The sequence below is a fragment of the Oryctolagus cuniculus genome, chromosome 16 (genome assembly GCF_964237555.1).
Source record: "Oryctolagus cuniculus chromosome 16, mOryCun1.1, whole genome shotgun sequence".
Taxonomy (NCBI): domain Eukaryota; kingdom Metazoa; phylum Chordata; class Mammalia; order Lagomorpha; family Leporidae; genus Oryctolagus; species Oryctolagus cuniculus.
The window spans coordinates 26,237,977-26,253,358 of NC_091447.1; positions in this window are offsets into that span (position 1 = coordinate 26,237,977).

Below are 15,382 nucleotides of genomic sequence, written 5' to 3' on the forward strand. Positions count from 1 at the left end.
GGGGATTCCTGCCAGGTCACACAGGAAGGTTTGCCAGGCCTCCATCCCAAGAAAGGCCAGGGTTTCAGAACCTTGACCAAGTGCTCTGGTCTGGACGGGGCCCTGGGGGGTGTTTTCTGGAGCTCCCTATGGAGCCCTCAGAGTGGCTGGCTACAAAGGATGCACCTGGCTGCTCGTCCCTCCTGGTAGGAAGGAACATCCTCCACACTGCAGTCTTCTGAAAGGAACCTCAAGGAGCCCCCACGTGGCCCAGGTGTGGGCTTGGGTGTGGCTGCGTGGGAACAGGCATAGGGTCTGCCTCCGAAGCCCCTTGGGTTGACCAGGGCTCCTGCAGCCAGACCAACAGCCATTAAGGGAAGGGCCTGAGCACCTTTGATTTATAGAACAAGCACCTTTCTTGTAGCAATGTGTGATGGGATGCCCATGGGATTAGTGTCCTCATGGAAACAGGCCCCAGAGAGCTCTCCTATCTCTTTCCTCCATGTGGGGATGCAGCATCACACGGGCATCTGGCCACCAGGAAGCCAGCCCTCACCAAGTACTCAGTGTGCCGACCTTGCCCTTGACTTCCCAACCTCCAGAACTGTGAGAAACAAGACTGTGGTGTAAGCTGCCCAGCCTCGGGTCTCCTTGCTATGGCAGCCCATGCAGGCTGAGACACAGCGTCAATGTTCACTTGCCTCTGCTACAGAGTGGTGCACAACAAAACAAGGTAACAAATTGCGGTCTCTTATCCACATTGGCTTGTAACATTTTTCATGTTAGAATCCTTAATCATTGTGGCATAGCTGGTAAAGCCACCTCCTGCAACACCAGCATCCCATATGGGCACTGGTTCATGTCCTGGCTGCTCTACCTCCGATCCAGCTCTCTGTTAACAGCCTGGGAAAGCAGCGGCAGATGACCCCAGTGTCTGGACCCCTGCCACCCATGTGGGAGACACAGAAGCTACAAGCTCTTGGGTTCAGCCTGGCCTAGCTCCGGCCATTGTAGCCATTCGGGGAGTGAACCAGGGGATGGAAGAGCTCTTTCTCTGTCTCCTCCTCTCTCTCTCTGACTTCCAAATAAATCAACTACTCTTAAAAAAAAAATTAGGCTTGGTGTTGTGGCACAGCAGATTGGGCCTCTGCTGGGGACACCAACATCACATATGAGTACAGGTTCAAGTCCCAGCAGCTCTACTTGGGTTCCTGTACCCACATGGGAGACCCTGATGGATTCCTGGCTCCTAGCTTTTGGCTCTAGCCTGGCCCAGCCCAGGCCATTGCAGCCATTTGGGGAATGAACCAGCAGATGGAAGATCTGTGTGTGTGTGTCACTCTACCTTTCAAATAAAATAAAAATCTTTAAAAACAAAAACAATTATTAAGAGATTCAGAGTCCAGGGCAGACGGTGTGGTGCAATGGGCTGAACCACTGTTTGGGTCACCGGTGTCCCATATTGGAGTCCCCTGTTTGAGTCCCAGCTGCTCCACTTTCCATCCAGTTTCCTGCTAATGCATCCTGGCAGGACTTGGGACACCCATGTGGGAGACTCAGATGGCATTCGTGGCTCTGGGCTTTGGCCCAGCCAAGCCCTGGCTACTGTGGGAATTTGGGGAGTGAGCCAGGAGATGGAAAATCTCTCTACCTGTCTCTCCCACTCTCTCTGTCACTCTGCATTTCAAATAAACAATTGGTTTTTTTTTAAAAAAGATTAAGAGCATGAAATTAAACCAGATATTTCTTCTTCCTTAGCCTCTCACCATCTTTCACACTCCCATGTGCTGCCTGCACTCACTGTCCAGCCTGAGCTCATCCGCAGGCTGCAAGGCAGGGGTCTTCGCACCTGAAGATTCTGCTCGCTAAATAGCGGGATGGGGACCCCCGGTGAATTCCTCCTTTGGCTTCCTCTGCCCACTCCCATCACAAGTACAAGTTGGGGTCAAAGTCAGGAGCAAGGTGACTGTTTCGTGGGAAGAACATAAACACTCTGAACTAGGACAGATGTCTCCCTGTCTCCTCTGCCCACGCTCATTCGCTCTCCTGCAGCTGCTGAGCAAGTCTGCAGGCAGCTCCAGGCTCTAAAGAGCTGTAGACAGTTCAGCTCCACTGAGACACAGAGCCTTCTGGAAGGTTCTGGGTGGCACAGCCTTCCTGGGTCAACAAATGGCCAAAGCCAAGCTCAGATACCCCATAAGGGAAAGGGCTACTGGGCCTCCCGAGTGCTCTGCCTAACGCCAGTGGGAGCCTCGCTCTGACCACCCAGACACCTCGGTAAGAGGAACAGCAGCTGAACCCCTCTGCTTCCCTTACATCCATACTGGGCTAGGAAATGAACGGTTTAGTCAATAGCCCAGGCACTTCAAGTGGCAACTTGACTATCTTCAGGGATGGATGTTTTGGGTTGTAAAAGTTGATCATGGAATAGAAAAGCCCCTTTGTTGTTGGAAGCTGTGTTCAATGTCCTGTGGCTGCCGCAACAAACTCAGTGGTGTAAAACCAAACACCCCGATCATCTAACAGTTCTGGAGGCTGGAAGTTAAAACCAGGTCTCCCTGGGCTGAACTCGAGTCCTCCTGGAGGCTCTTGGAACTACCATTCCCTCGTCTTTTCCAGTTCTTACCTGTAGGGAGCCTGCACTCCCATTCTTCCTCCAGCCTCAAAGCTGGCAATGGAGCATCTTCAAGTCTCTCTCTGACTCTGACCTCCCCTTCTGCCTTTCTCTTCCACCTTCAAAGATGCTTTTAATAAGATTTGACTTACGGCCGGCGCCGCGGCTCACTAGGCTAATCCTCCGCCTAGCGGCGCCGGCACACCGGGTTCTAGTCCCGGTCGGGGCGACGGATTCTGTCCCGGTTGCCCCTCTTCCAGGCCAGCCCTCTGCTGTGGCCAGGGAGTGCAGTGGAGGATGGCCCAGGTGCTTGGGCCCTGCACCCCATGGGAGACCAGGAAAAGCACCTGGCTCCTGGCTCCTGCCATCGGATCAGCGCGGTGCGCCGGCCGCAGCGCGCCAGCCGCGGCGGCCATTGGAGGGTGAACCAACGGCAAAGGAAGACCTTTCTCTCTGTCTCTCTCTCTCACTGTCCACTCTGCCTGTCAAAAAAAAAATAAAAAAAAAAAAAAAAAAAAAAAAGAAAAGATTTGACTTACTTCAACAACCCAAAATAACTTCCCAATATTAGGGTCACAGATTAGCAACTGAATTCCTCCTGCAATATTGCTTTTCTCTTGCCATGTGATACAACCTATTCATGGGCTCTGGGGATTAGGACGCGGACAGTGATGTGGGGGGAGCATCATTCTGCAAATGTTGATCTTGCTGGGAAGCAAACAGTGCCTTACTGACCTACAGATGAGTCTTCAAACTTCCAAAGATGGCTTGACACTGTGGCTTGCAGGCTGCAGACAAGGAGCAAGACTTCTCAGCATAACCAGGACAGGCTCCTGTGACCATAATCGCCATGACTGAGGGTCAGTACTCTTATTTTTATAATCCAGATAGTCAGATAACTAACCTGGCATGACCAGAGCTGAGATAGTGTATCTGAGTGTATCGGGCCATCTGAGGGTCAGAGTTGGGGAAGCAAGCTCAATGCAAGATCCACACAGGCAGAGGAGTGTTGGCACTGTGCGACCAAGCAGACGGCTGAAGCCAGACGGAACTGAAATGCACTTGGAGTTCAGCGTCCAAAAGCAGAGCCCATGGAGCTACGGAACCACTCTGTGCCTGCTTGTCAACAGCCCTCATGGCATCGGGCGGGCCGGCCTGGCTACAGGCGCTGGGTTTGCCTAACATCATTAGAACAACATCCTTGCTGTGACTCATTTCTGTTTTCTTCCTCAAGTCGAAGAATCTCAGCAGGAGACGAAGTTGGGCCCACGCCCATCAGTAATCTTACTATGGAAGTGGCAGTCCAAGCCGCGGGCTGGGGTCCCCTCCCCACCTGCCCCCACACCTTTGCAGTACGCATCCACGTGACGCCGACAAACTGAAGATAAATGAAACGGAAGCCCAGCATGTTAACACGCATCACTCACATTTTCCCAAACGGCTCCGGGTTCCACTGACTCCCCTTCCAACCAGGTAACATCATGCATTTTCTGTCCTGCCATAAAGGAATTACATGCATGGAGGAAACAGAATATGATCCAAGTGATGTATGGACACCTCGAGACTCTTCCACTGCGGCTTAGAGCAAAGAGCTTTAGCTCTCAGCACTCCGACCAAAGTGCCTGCTGGATTTCAACGAGCACAGGTGAAAACAGAGCTACAGTTAACTTCTACTACAGGCTGTCTAGAGTCAGGTCCTCTTATTCTTTAAGGCCACAGTGAGCTACAATATTTAGCCGTAGTTTCTAATAAGGTGGACGTGAGAGAAGAGAGAACGGAAGGAAAACAAACCAACAGAGATGGAGTTCACTGCGTGCCAGGCGTGGGCTCAGGCTGCTTCCCAAGCTTTTCCGTGTACTGCTTCACAGCCACCCGGTGGGACGGCTGTTGTTCTACCCATTTCCATGCAGCACCCAGGGCTCACCTGGGATCCACGGGACTTGCCCAGGGTTATTTGCAAAGCATGTGCCTGCAACCTTAAGAACCCTGTACATTTGAGCTGCTCCGTGTTGGTTTACTGGTGCAGTCACAGAACAGAATGCCAGAGACTGGGTGATTTGTAAAGAAGACAGGTTCATCCCACAGCTCTGGAGACCTTCTTTCTGTCTCTCTGCCTTTCAAACAAATAAGCACAGGTGAGGGGAGAGGGAAGGGCTGTGCCAGACACAATCAAGGCAGACAGCACCTTAGCAAATTCTACTCTTTTCGATGAAGGAATGAGAAACTAAAAAAAGCCCAGATATTTATTGTAAACACTCCGGGGCGCCAGCATCCTAAAATTCTTGGGACTTAACGAGGTACGAAGCCATGATCAGCTGAAAGAAACCAGGGCAGGACCCATCCTGAGAGTCCACGCAGACACTCCCTTCCCACACCGAGAATGCATCTGGCTGCCTGGCGTGAAAACAAATATTCCCCCTGCAGCCGCCAGCTAAGCTCACACAGGACACATTTCATCCTGCTCCAGCCTCTGCTTTGCCCCAGAGCCTGTGTCTCCCTCTGGGCCAGGGCCCGGGAGCCAACCTCAGGGCTCAGACTCCTCCTCCTCACCCCAGCCAGAAGGCAGCAGTGTTGAAAGCAAAATATTTGATTTCAAGAGAGGAAGGCCTGTTCCAAGCCCTGAGCAGCGAGCTGCAGTGTGTAAACTGTGTCATGGAATTTTCTGGCCGTGGTCTGTGTTGAGCTAAGCAAACAGCACGCCTCTCAGGGGAACACAGAGGGTCAGAGAGGCTGTGATAGAGCAACACAGAAATACGCTGTTAGCTTGGGTGGTAAAACGAGGGAGGCCCTGGGAGGACCTCCCTGCTGCCGAAAATCAGAGCCATCATCATAGAAAGTCAAGGCAACGTCATCTTGACTTGGTATCGCCACCATTTAGCAGCGGTTGACCTTGAAATATATAAAAAAGGACGACCTTGGTCTTCTGAAAAATCTTAAAGCAGATTTTTATAAACACAGCATATTAAGCACATTCCTGTTTTCTTCCTATTGCAAATCATCAGCTCGTCCACATTCAGCCGTCCACTCGCGTGTTGCATGTGTTGTTCCTCCTACAACATGTAGTCCTCTGAGGCAGAGATCTTTGCGTGTGGTGGACACTGGACCAGGACACAGCTAAAATCTAAACCCCCAAGTCCTCCTTCTCCCCTGTTCTACCCCTGCAGGCCTAGGCTGACAACTCCAACACTTTGTTAGCCTAACGATGTGACAACTAGACGGTCTCCTCGCCAACCCGCTCTCCTGTTGCTTCCAGTTTGATGCAACGTCCTCTACACAGGCATGCGCAGATTCACTGTTTTGACCTTAACATGTCCCAACAGCTAATCTTTACTGAGCACCTGGTATATGTCAGGCACCATCCTGAATGTCTGGGATGCAAATTAAATCAACTAATTAAGCGCCTATCAAAGCTGATCTTGTATGCAGGATCCCTCTATAAGTTCACTCTAGATCTCCTCTGTGTTTTAAATCCCATCTTGAAATCTCAACCTAACACCAGTTTTGATGTTTGCCTTTCAGATAAGCAGGAAATGGGGTCTGCTATACTCCGAGTCTAAGGTTTTATAACAGTGTCTGACCTTATATTTACTCTAAGTCAACAGGTGCTCACCTCCCATAACGCAATGGGAAAATATGATGATTGAATGCAAAATGTCACAGGTAGCACAAATCCCACGGTCATTTCAAGGAGACTCTTCACACACCTAAAGTAACCAAAAGCCAAAATGGATTATCATAGAATTCTGGAATAAATTTCCCAATGCTTTCACAGATCTCTGTCAATCCACTTCCATCTGACCACACTGCTCCACCACCCAGCGTGTGGACACTCTTGCTTGGACAAACTGTTGGATGTTTTTAGCTGAAGGGTAATTTATGTGCCAAATCATAAAATCTATCTTGAAAATATTAGAAAAAGTCAATATAATGAAAAGCTTTCCCTTGTCTCTTTCTTGAAATTCTTCTCTAGCTTAACCCAATTTCCCAAGTCACTTAGAGGCCTTTAAACAAAATGAAATCTTAATGATGTCTCTGCCATGAATAATTAATTGCTCATGTATAATCTTCTCAACAAAATCCATTCTCATTAGATTAGAGGCTTCCTCAAGATACGTGAGTTCATTATGGGCATTTTTACGTCTTTCTTGTATCTTTCCTTTGTGGCCTTCTTATCTGCGTCTCTGATCTGAGATCCCACCACCCAGACAACTTTCCCGAGAGCAAGAGTTGTCAGGCGATTGCAGACCTTGGAGACCTGGTGAACACAGAAAGCAGCAGAGTGAAGGTTTGAGCGTCCCACGGGAAGGGAGGGTCTTTCGGGGGAAGGAGAAGGATCTGGAGAAGCTGTGCCTCGCTCCCTCCTTAGAAACTGACTTCTTTATCCAGCACTCTTCCGTCTTCCTGGGAACATCCGGGTGACCAGCAAGCCCAGGCACGGAAGGACCACCAGCACAACAGAGCACCTGGTGATTTCTTTCCGGATGATGAGATGCAAGGTCACAGGCACAATTTCCTGCTCTTGGGGCAAATAGCTGGGCCCTGCTGTCCACTACAGTTCCAGCCACTTCCGGCCACTGCATGTGATGAGCCTGGCTCTTGTGCCCTGCTCAGCCCTGCCTTTCCACCTTTCCCTGCTCCAGCCTCGCACACAAACGGGCTGAGTTGTTCCAGGTGCATTGCTGAATGGCATCAGACTTACTAAGTCTACATTCAAATTTAAAAAACCAATCTAGGTGATGTAAGAGCAAGGGGTGGCAGGGTCTGGGGAAGGGGCGGCAGGTGCCGTGCCCAGCCAAGAAGGTGGCAAGAAGAAGCCGCTGAAACAGCCCAACAAGCAGGCCAAGGAGATGACTGAGGAAGGCTTTCAAGCAAAGACAAAAGGAGGAGCTAAAAGCGAAGGCCGGGAAGGGCCCCTGGGCACAGGTGGAATTAAGGAATCTGACCAAACGCCAGCTGTCCCTTGTGCCTGAAGTGCTGATGCCCTTGACTGCATTCCTAGCTAGGCAGCTCGATTCCCGGCCAAAGCATCTATTGCCACCCGCAGTCAGAATGAAGTGTTTAGAGCTAAGCGTTATCTTGGAGCCTGTTGCACATTTACAAATAAACTTCTGTAAAACTATATCTCACTGTCTCCTTAGCTGTTTTCACTCAGCCATTCGCAGCTGTGACTTTAAAGTAAACCCAGCTAAGAACCCTTCGGAGCCTGCTCATTGGTCTTTGCTCTCCAAATTCTGATCACCTGGAATTAAACCACTTCATTGGAAAAAAAAAAATCTAGAAGAAAAGGATCTTGTGTGTAACTTCAAATGCTCGACTGAATTTCTGCTCCTAAACATAAGATACATGGATTGTGTCAAAATTATTCTTGTTTTTTAAAGTCATAGGCTAAAGAACAGTTAGGCATAGGATGCACCCAGCAGGTGTCAACTTTTTACATGGATATACTCATGACGGATATACTCACGATTTCCTGTACTGTGTGCTCCGAGTAGGTGGAGACGCTCGCCCACCGTAACAAACCATGCTCGATCCTTTCCCCTTTTCACTACTGCTCCTAATGCTACAACGAGCATATTTCCACATAAAACTTTTCCAGTATTTAAGATTTCCTTAAGTTCCGCTGTTAGAAATAGAATTACTGGATCAGTGAATAGTGTTTCACAGGCAGGCATTTTGCACAGCAGTTAAGACCCTGCTCGATGCCAGCACCCCACACCAGAGTGCCTGGGTTTGAGCTCCAGCTCTGCTCGTGCACTCACTGGGAGGCAGCAGGTAAAGGCTCAAGTAAAGTGCCTGGGTTCACAAAACCCACCTGGGAGACCCGGATTGAGGTCCTAACTCCTGGCTTCCGCCTGACCCACTTAGAGGCATTTGCAGGCATTTGGGGAGTGAACCAGCAGATGCAAGACCTCTGCCTGTCTCTGTCTCTCTGCCTTTCAAATACAGTTTATATATATTTACATACATATATATATATTTGAAAGAAAGGATCGTATGTAGATCCTTGAGACACATTGTGAAATAGCTCTCCCAAAATGCTCTTCCAGTTTATGCTCCCATATATCCCGATGACCGGAACAAGGGGAAGAATGTGAACCAATATTCAATTTTAGGTGATCATAATGTACTCAACAGAGATGCTTTAAATGTTTATTGTGAAATGTATAGAACATATGGAAAAGATGTAAAACATCTGTGATTTAAAGAATAACAGTAAGATTCACAAGCATGCACCCATCAATCACTTTACGAAAACAGACTCGTGTGCGTACCTTAGAAGCTTGCGCCCTGTGCCTGAGTGGGAGACCTGGAAGAAGTTCCCGGCTCCCGGCCAGCTCCGGCTATTGCAACAGTTTGGGAAGTAAACCAGCAAATGGAAGATCTTTTTCTCTCTCCCGCTAATAAATAAATTAATCTTTTTAAAAGAGAAAGATTTACTTATTCGAAAGGCAGAGAGACAGGGACCCCTCCTCTTAAGCGCGTGCTGCACACACTCCAGGAGCTCAGCCTGAGGAACCTTGGCGAGCCCGACTTCAGCCAGGTGGCAAAGACCAATGTCAAGAGCGATAAGCTGGGGCCAGCGCTGCAGCGCAGCTGGTAAAGCCTCCACCTGCGGTGCCGGCATCCCATACGGGCGCCCGTTCATGTCCCAGCTGCTCCTCTTCTGATACAGCTCTCTGCTTATGGCCTGGGAAAGCAGTGGAAGATGGCCCAAGTGCTTGGGCCCCTGCACCTGCATGGGAGACCTGGAAGAAGCTCCTGGCTCCTGGCTCCTGGCTTCGGATTGGCCAACTGCGGCCATTGCAGCCATTTGGGAAGTGAACCAGCAGATGGAAGACCTCTCTCTCTGTCTCTGCCTCTCTGTAACTCTACCTCTCAAATAAATAAATACATACATAATCTTTTTTTTTAAGTGATAAGTTATGTGATAGTGTGTATCCAAATAGTGTCACAAAACTGTCATTGTTCCTCTGTGGCCTGCCTCCTAATATCACATAACCCTAGACAAAATCCTAAGAAAAATGCCACTCAAGACCCAGCAGAGGTACATCCCCTACCTGATCTGCACTCCTCGAAGCAGTCAAGGTCATTAAAACCACGAAAGCGGGCCGGCGCCGCGGCTCACTAGGCTAATCCTCCGCCTAGCGGCGCCGGCACACCGGGTTCTAGTCCCGGTCAGGGCGCCGGATTCTGTCCCGGTTGCCCCTCTTCCAGGCCAGCTCTCTGCTGTGGCCAGGGAGTGCAGTGGAGGATGGCCCAGCTCCTTGGGCCCTGCACCCCATGGGAGACCAGGAAAAGCACCTGGCTCCTGGCTCCTGCCATCGGATCAGCGCGGTGCGCGGGCCGCAGCGCGCCGGCCACGGCGGCCATTGGAGGGTGAACCAATGGCAAAGGAAGACCTTTCTCTCTGTCTCTCTCTCTCTCACTGTCCACTCTGCCTGTCAAAAAAAAAAAAAAAAAAAAAAAACCACGAAAGCACGAGAAACCATACAGGCTACAGCAGCATAAGGAGACATGACAACGAAGCTTAGGGTGGTGATCTTCAGGGCCGGCGCTGTGGCAAAGCAGGTGAAGCCGCTGTCTGCAAAGCCAGCATCCCATATGGGCACCGGTTTGAGTCTCAGCTGCCCCACTTCCCGTCCAGCTTGTGGCCTGGAAAGGCAGTGGAACATCGTCCAAGTGCTTGGGCCCCTGCACCCATGTGGGAGACCCGGAAGAGGCTCATGGCTTTGGCCTGGCCCAGCTTAGCCACTGTGGCCATTTGGGGAGTGAACCAATAGATGGAAAACCTCTCTGTCTCTCCCTCTCTCTATGTAACTCTGCCTTTCAAATAAATAAAATTAATATTTTTTTAAAAAATGGTGATCTCCAAGGGGATTCTGGGCCAGAAAAGGGAAGGGAAGACGCAGAACATCCGAGTAACGTACAGCTTTAGCGAATCATGACGGATCGGCATCGGCCCGCCCACTGCAACAAGAGTGCCTACCTAGGACGGCCGCTAACAAGGAAAGAGCCCGGAGCGGATATGTGAGCCCCGTCCGTACCCCCTCATGGCAATTCTCTGTAACTGTAGAACTGTTCTAAAATTTAAAACGTATTTTAACAAAAGCTTAGGAAGTCAAAGAAAATTATCTAAAGAGTCAGGGAGCACTTGTGTTTGCGAGGCAGACAGTGGCGCTAAACCCCCCGTGACGTCCCCTAAGCCTGGGGACAGAAGGACTCCCCCCAGAGCGGCCAAGCAGCGCGTGAGGCCTGAGCTGCTGTCTCCCTCAGCAAACACTGTGCCCCCTGGGCGGCTCGCCGCTGGTCTGTCCCGCCGGGCCGGCTGTCACAGCTTCCCCTGGCCCTTGCCTGGAGAGCAACGGGCAAGTCAGGACGGGCGTTGGGCCTAGCGGCTGGGACGTGCCCCATGTCCGGACGCCCGGGCCTCATTCCTGGCCCCAGCTCCTGCGCACAGCTGTCTGCGAACGTGCACCTGGGGCAGCGGCAGGTCGGGGTGCAGGTGGCTGAGAGCCTGCCACCACGTGGGGCGCCTGGCGCGAGTCCTCAGCCTCCGTCCGGCCCAGCCCTGGCCATTGCAGGCATTTGGGGATGCACCAGGAGGTAGGAACTCCTCTCTCTCTCTCTCTCTCTCTCTGCGCCTCTCGAATAAATCGTAAAATTCGTAATAGTGGGCTGCCAAAGCACTGGGCGCCGGCTGTGGACAGGGAAGGCCCTTCCCGGGGCGGCGTCCGCAGTCTCAGCCGTGAGTCCCTGCACACGGGGTCGACCTCCTTCTCCACGTCCTGATGCTTACCACACTCCAGAACAATACGGATGTAGCATTGTTATAATTTCTGTTCTTATTTAACCGTAAATGGGGGATAACTTCAAACCTGACCAAAAAGTTGCAAAAATCCTATGAAGAAATTTGCGCACACCTTCACCCAGCGTCCTCAAATGTTAACATCTTAGCTGCAGTTCCATGATGGGATGCAAGGAAACTAGATTTGAAGCAGTACCTCCAACCCGGATCTGCCGGTGTGGGGTTCGGGGTCAGGGCCTCGCTCTGCCGTGGGGTCCCACGCCACGCCCCTCGCCCTCCTGGAGGGAGCAGGTCCTCAATCCTGTCTTTCACGACCCTGACCCTGTGCAGAGTGCAAGTCAGTCTCGGAAACCCATTGATTGATGATCTCCCCGAAATTGTAAAATATTTTTTTATTTTCATTTCATTTGAGAGGCAGAGAGGTCTTTCATGTGCTGGTTCACTCCTCAAATGCCCGTAAAAGCTGGGCCTGGGCTATGCTCAGCCGGAGGGTCCCGCATGGCTGGCAGGGACCTAGTCCTTGCGCCATCAGCTGATGCCTCTCAGGTGTGCATTAGAGGGAGCGGGGTCACGAGCACCTCCCCACGAGGTGTATTATTAAAGGCAGCTCTTGGGTAAGGTGCAGATGTCAGGGCCGGAGCCTGGACGCGGGCTCTCATGCCAGACACCCTGCGTCCCCCAGAAGTCCCTAAAGTCACCTGTGGAGGCTGGGGAAATGGCCCCGGGGGGGGGGGGGGGGGGCAGGACTGCACTCCCACTGGGATTACAGACAAACTGAGCTTGCACATCTACAGGCTCCTGAGCACCCACCACGGGGCCCCTCTGCCAGCTGCCTGGGCGCCCCAGGGCATTCGCAGAGGCTGGCCGCTGCATGCATGCGCAGGTCCACTGGCCAGGGCTGGCTACAACCAGAAATCCAATCTACAGCCTTCCAAGCAAACCCGGCCTGCCCATCCTGCACGTCCTGGAGCCACTAGAGGGCGCTGCCTCCAGCCTCCCCAAACCTCAGCTTCAGGGACACAGTCTTCTACCCTCTCTTACACTAAGGTAGCATGGCCCCCTCCAGCGCCCCCAGGTACTGGAGTAACCTTTGCACGGCGCAGCCTTCGACATATGTGGTGTGATGGCGCCATCTTGTGCCCAAATTCGTGAAGTGCAGCCATCCCATGCCTGCCGCTCCAGTCACGGCTATTGGAGTGTAACTAATAATGGAGCAGAGGCTGATGACTTTGAGAAAGCAACATGTCAAGATTTAATAAGCTCACTAAATTTCCCGATGTAGCAATCCAGTGTGGTTCACCAGGAAGAAGTAAGACGAATGCCCGTTCTGCTCCTGTTCAATGTGGCTTGCTCAGTCTCTGGATGCCCCTGAACCTTATTTTCCTATTTAATATGGAGCTAAAAACATCCACATTAGGGAATAAGAGAGGGAAGAGATGTATAATTTGGGACATGCTCAAGCTGACTTGCCCCAAATGGTAGAGTTAGAAACATACCAGGGGATTCCAATTCAATCCCATCAAGGTGGCATGTACCAATGCCATCTCACTATTCCAAGTGATCAATTTCAGTTCACAATTGATCATAATGAAAGGACTAAGAGTCAAAGGGAGCACATAAACAAGTCTAGTACCTGCTAACACTAACCGATAGAATAAATAAAGGGGAGAGTGATCCAACATGGGAAGTGAGATACTCAGCAGACTCATAGAATGGCAGATGTCCTAAATAGCACTCTGGCCCCAGAATCAGCCCTAAAGGCATTTGGATCTGGCTGAAAAGCCCATGAGAGTATTGCAGGCATGGAAAGCCAAGACACTCTGGCAAAAAGATCTCAGTGAGTGAGATCCCAGTGGAAAGAACAGGTCTTCAAAGAAGGAGGTACCTTTCTCTGAAGGGAGGAGAGAACCTCCACTTTGACTATGACCTTGTCTAAACAAGATGAGTCGGAGAACTCAGAGGGCTTCCATAGCCTTGGAAACTCATGACTGGAGCATAGGGAGATTACTGATGCCATAGACAGGAGTGTCAATTGGTAAAGTCAACAACAGGAGTCACTGTGCACTTACTCCTCATGTAGGATCTCTGTCCTTAATGTGCTGTGCATTGAGATTTAATGCTATAACGAGTACTCAAACAATATATTTCACTTTGTGTTTCTATGGGGGTGCAAACTGTTGAAATCTTTACTTAATGCATACTAAACTGACCCTCTGTAAAAAAAAAAAAAAGAAAGAAATTATCAGTTCCCAACTTGACTCTCACTGGGATTAAACATGACAATAGGTCTGATCTGATTTCATCATCATTTAAAAAAAATCATCTATTATTTTTCACTTTATGTTTCTGTGTGGGAGCAAACTGTTGAAATCCTTACTTAATGTATACTAAGCTGATCTTCTGTATATTAAGATAATCGAAAATGAATCTTGATGTGAATGGAAGGGGAGAGGGAGTGGGAAAGGGGAGGGTTGTGGGTGGGAGGGACGTTATGGGGGGGAAGCCATTGTAATCCATAAATCGTACTTTGGAAATTTATATTCATTAAATAAAAGTTAAAAAAATCCACATTAAAGGCAAAAATAATATCTATATCATAGGTACATCAGAACGTACTACAGAGGCTTTAGGTTTATAGCAGGACCCGATAAACCTGTCTCCCCTCTCAGCTTCCTCCCTAGCCTCCTAGATCTCCATGCCAACCTGCAGCCATCAAAATCGAAGAGACCCATCCTAAGAGTTATGCTCCTGTGTATCCCAAAAGTCAGACGAGCTGGAATGCCGGGAGCCACTTCACGGCTTTGGAACAGGATCTCTCTGTGTTGAACACCAGCTCTAACGACTGCTGTTTTTCCATCTGTAAAGTAGAAACGGTAACAACGATCATGTACCAGCCAGGATTATTGTGAGAATGAAATAAGTGAACGCTTGCAACGTGCTTAGAACAGCATGCATATGCTGATGGTGTCATTAATAGTCTTTCCTAGCCAGCCCGTGCCAAAGTAGCAGGGGTCGAGTGAGGGGAGGCTCAGAACAAGTGTTGATTTGATATAAAAGAAAAATGTTACATTTCTTATCCTTTCGAATCGCACACACCACCCCAACATCCCCCGCTCAGAGTCTGGCTGTCTTTGAGCAGCTCCAAGTCTGAGTCAGCTTCAAGGTGAGGCAGCACCCGGCACACCCCCTGACCTCCACAAGCTACATATGCCTGCTAACCCAGGCTTGATCATGAACACCCCGTGCCCTGGTGGAGCGCCTTCCCTGCACGTCCACTCTGTCTGCTCAACATACCAGCTTCCTTCAACGCCTCGCCATCTTTTCCATCTCCACGCTCTCTGCACCCTTATATTTAAGGTGCTCTGTTTTGGAACCTCGGAGGATCAGATTTTGTTCTTTTTCCAGGCTGACAGCATTGGCAGTCATGTTTGCCCGATGTAGATACTGAAGCATCCGGGCTGAAACTGCCTTCTGCTTGTTTTCTGTTCGTTCCCTCTCCTCTGTGAGCCTTTCTCTCTTTTCTTGCCTTATTTTATTATTTGCTAGGACCCAACTGTCTTGGAAGTTTACATTCTTTTGTTCTTTCAGAAGTGCCATGGAAAGAGATGCCCCTGGTTCATTCATTTCCCATATAAATTAGCGTCTTCACTATTTCCAGACAATTCAAGGACCTCAGGATACTCCCACTCCACTTACGTCCCGCCAGACTTGCCTGCCTTTTAAAGGGTCGTGTGTTTCAGTTCTTTATAAACTGAAGACCTGCACAGTAGGACACCAGCATTTTATGTCAGTGTCCACCGAGGCTTCCTCCTGCAGTTAGCTGTCCCACTGCTTCCCATCCCTTCCTGCACCTCCACGCTCTGATCTGCAGCCCTCTCCCCTCCGCTGGAGAAACCGCCTCGTGCTTTCCTTGGAAACCTTGTCACAGTGGCAAATTCTCTCACTTGCCTGCGAATGTCTTTTGAAGGATGCGCTGGCTGCAT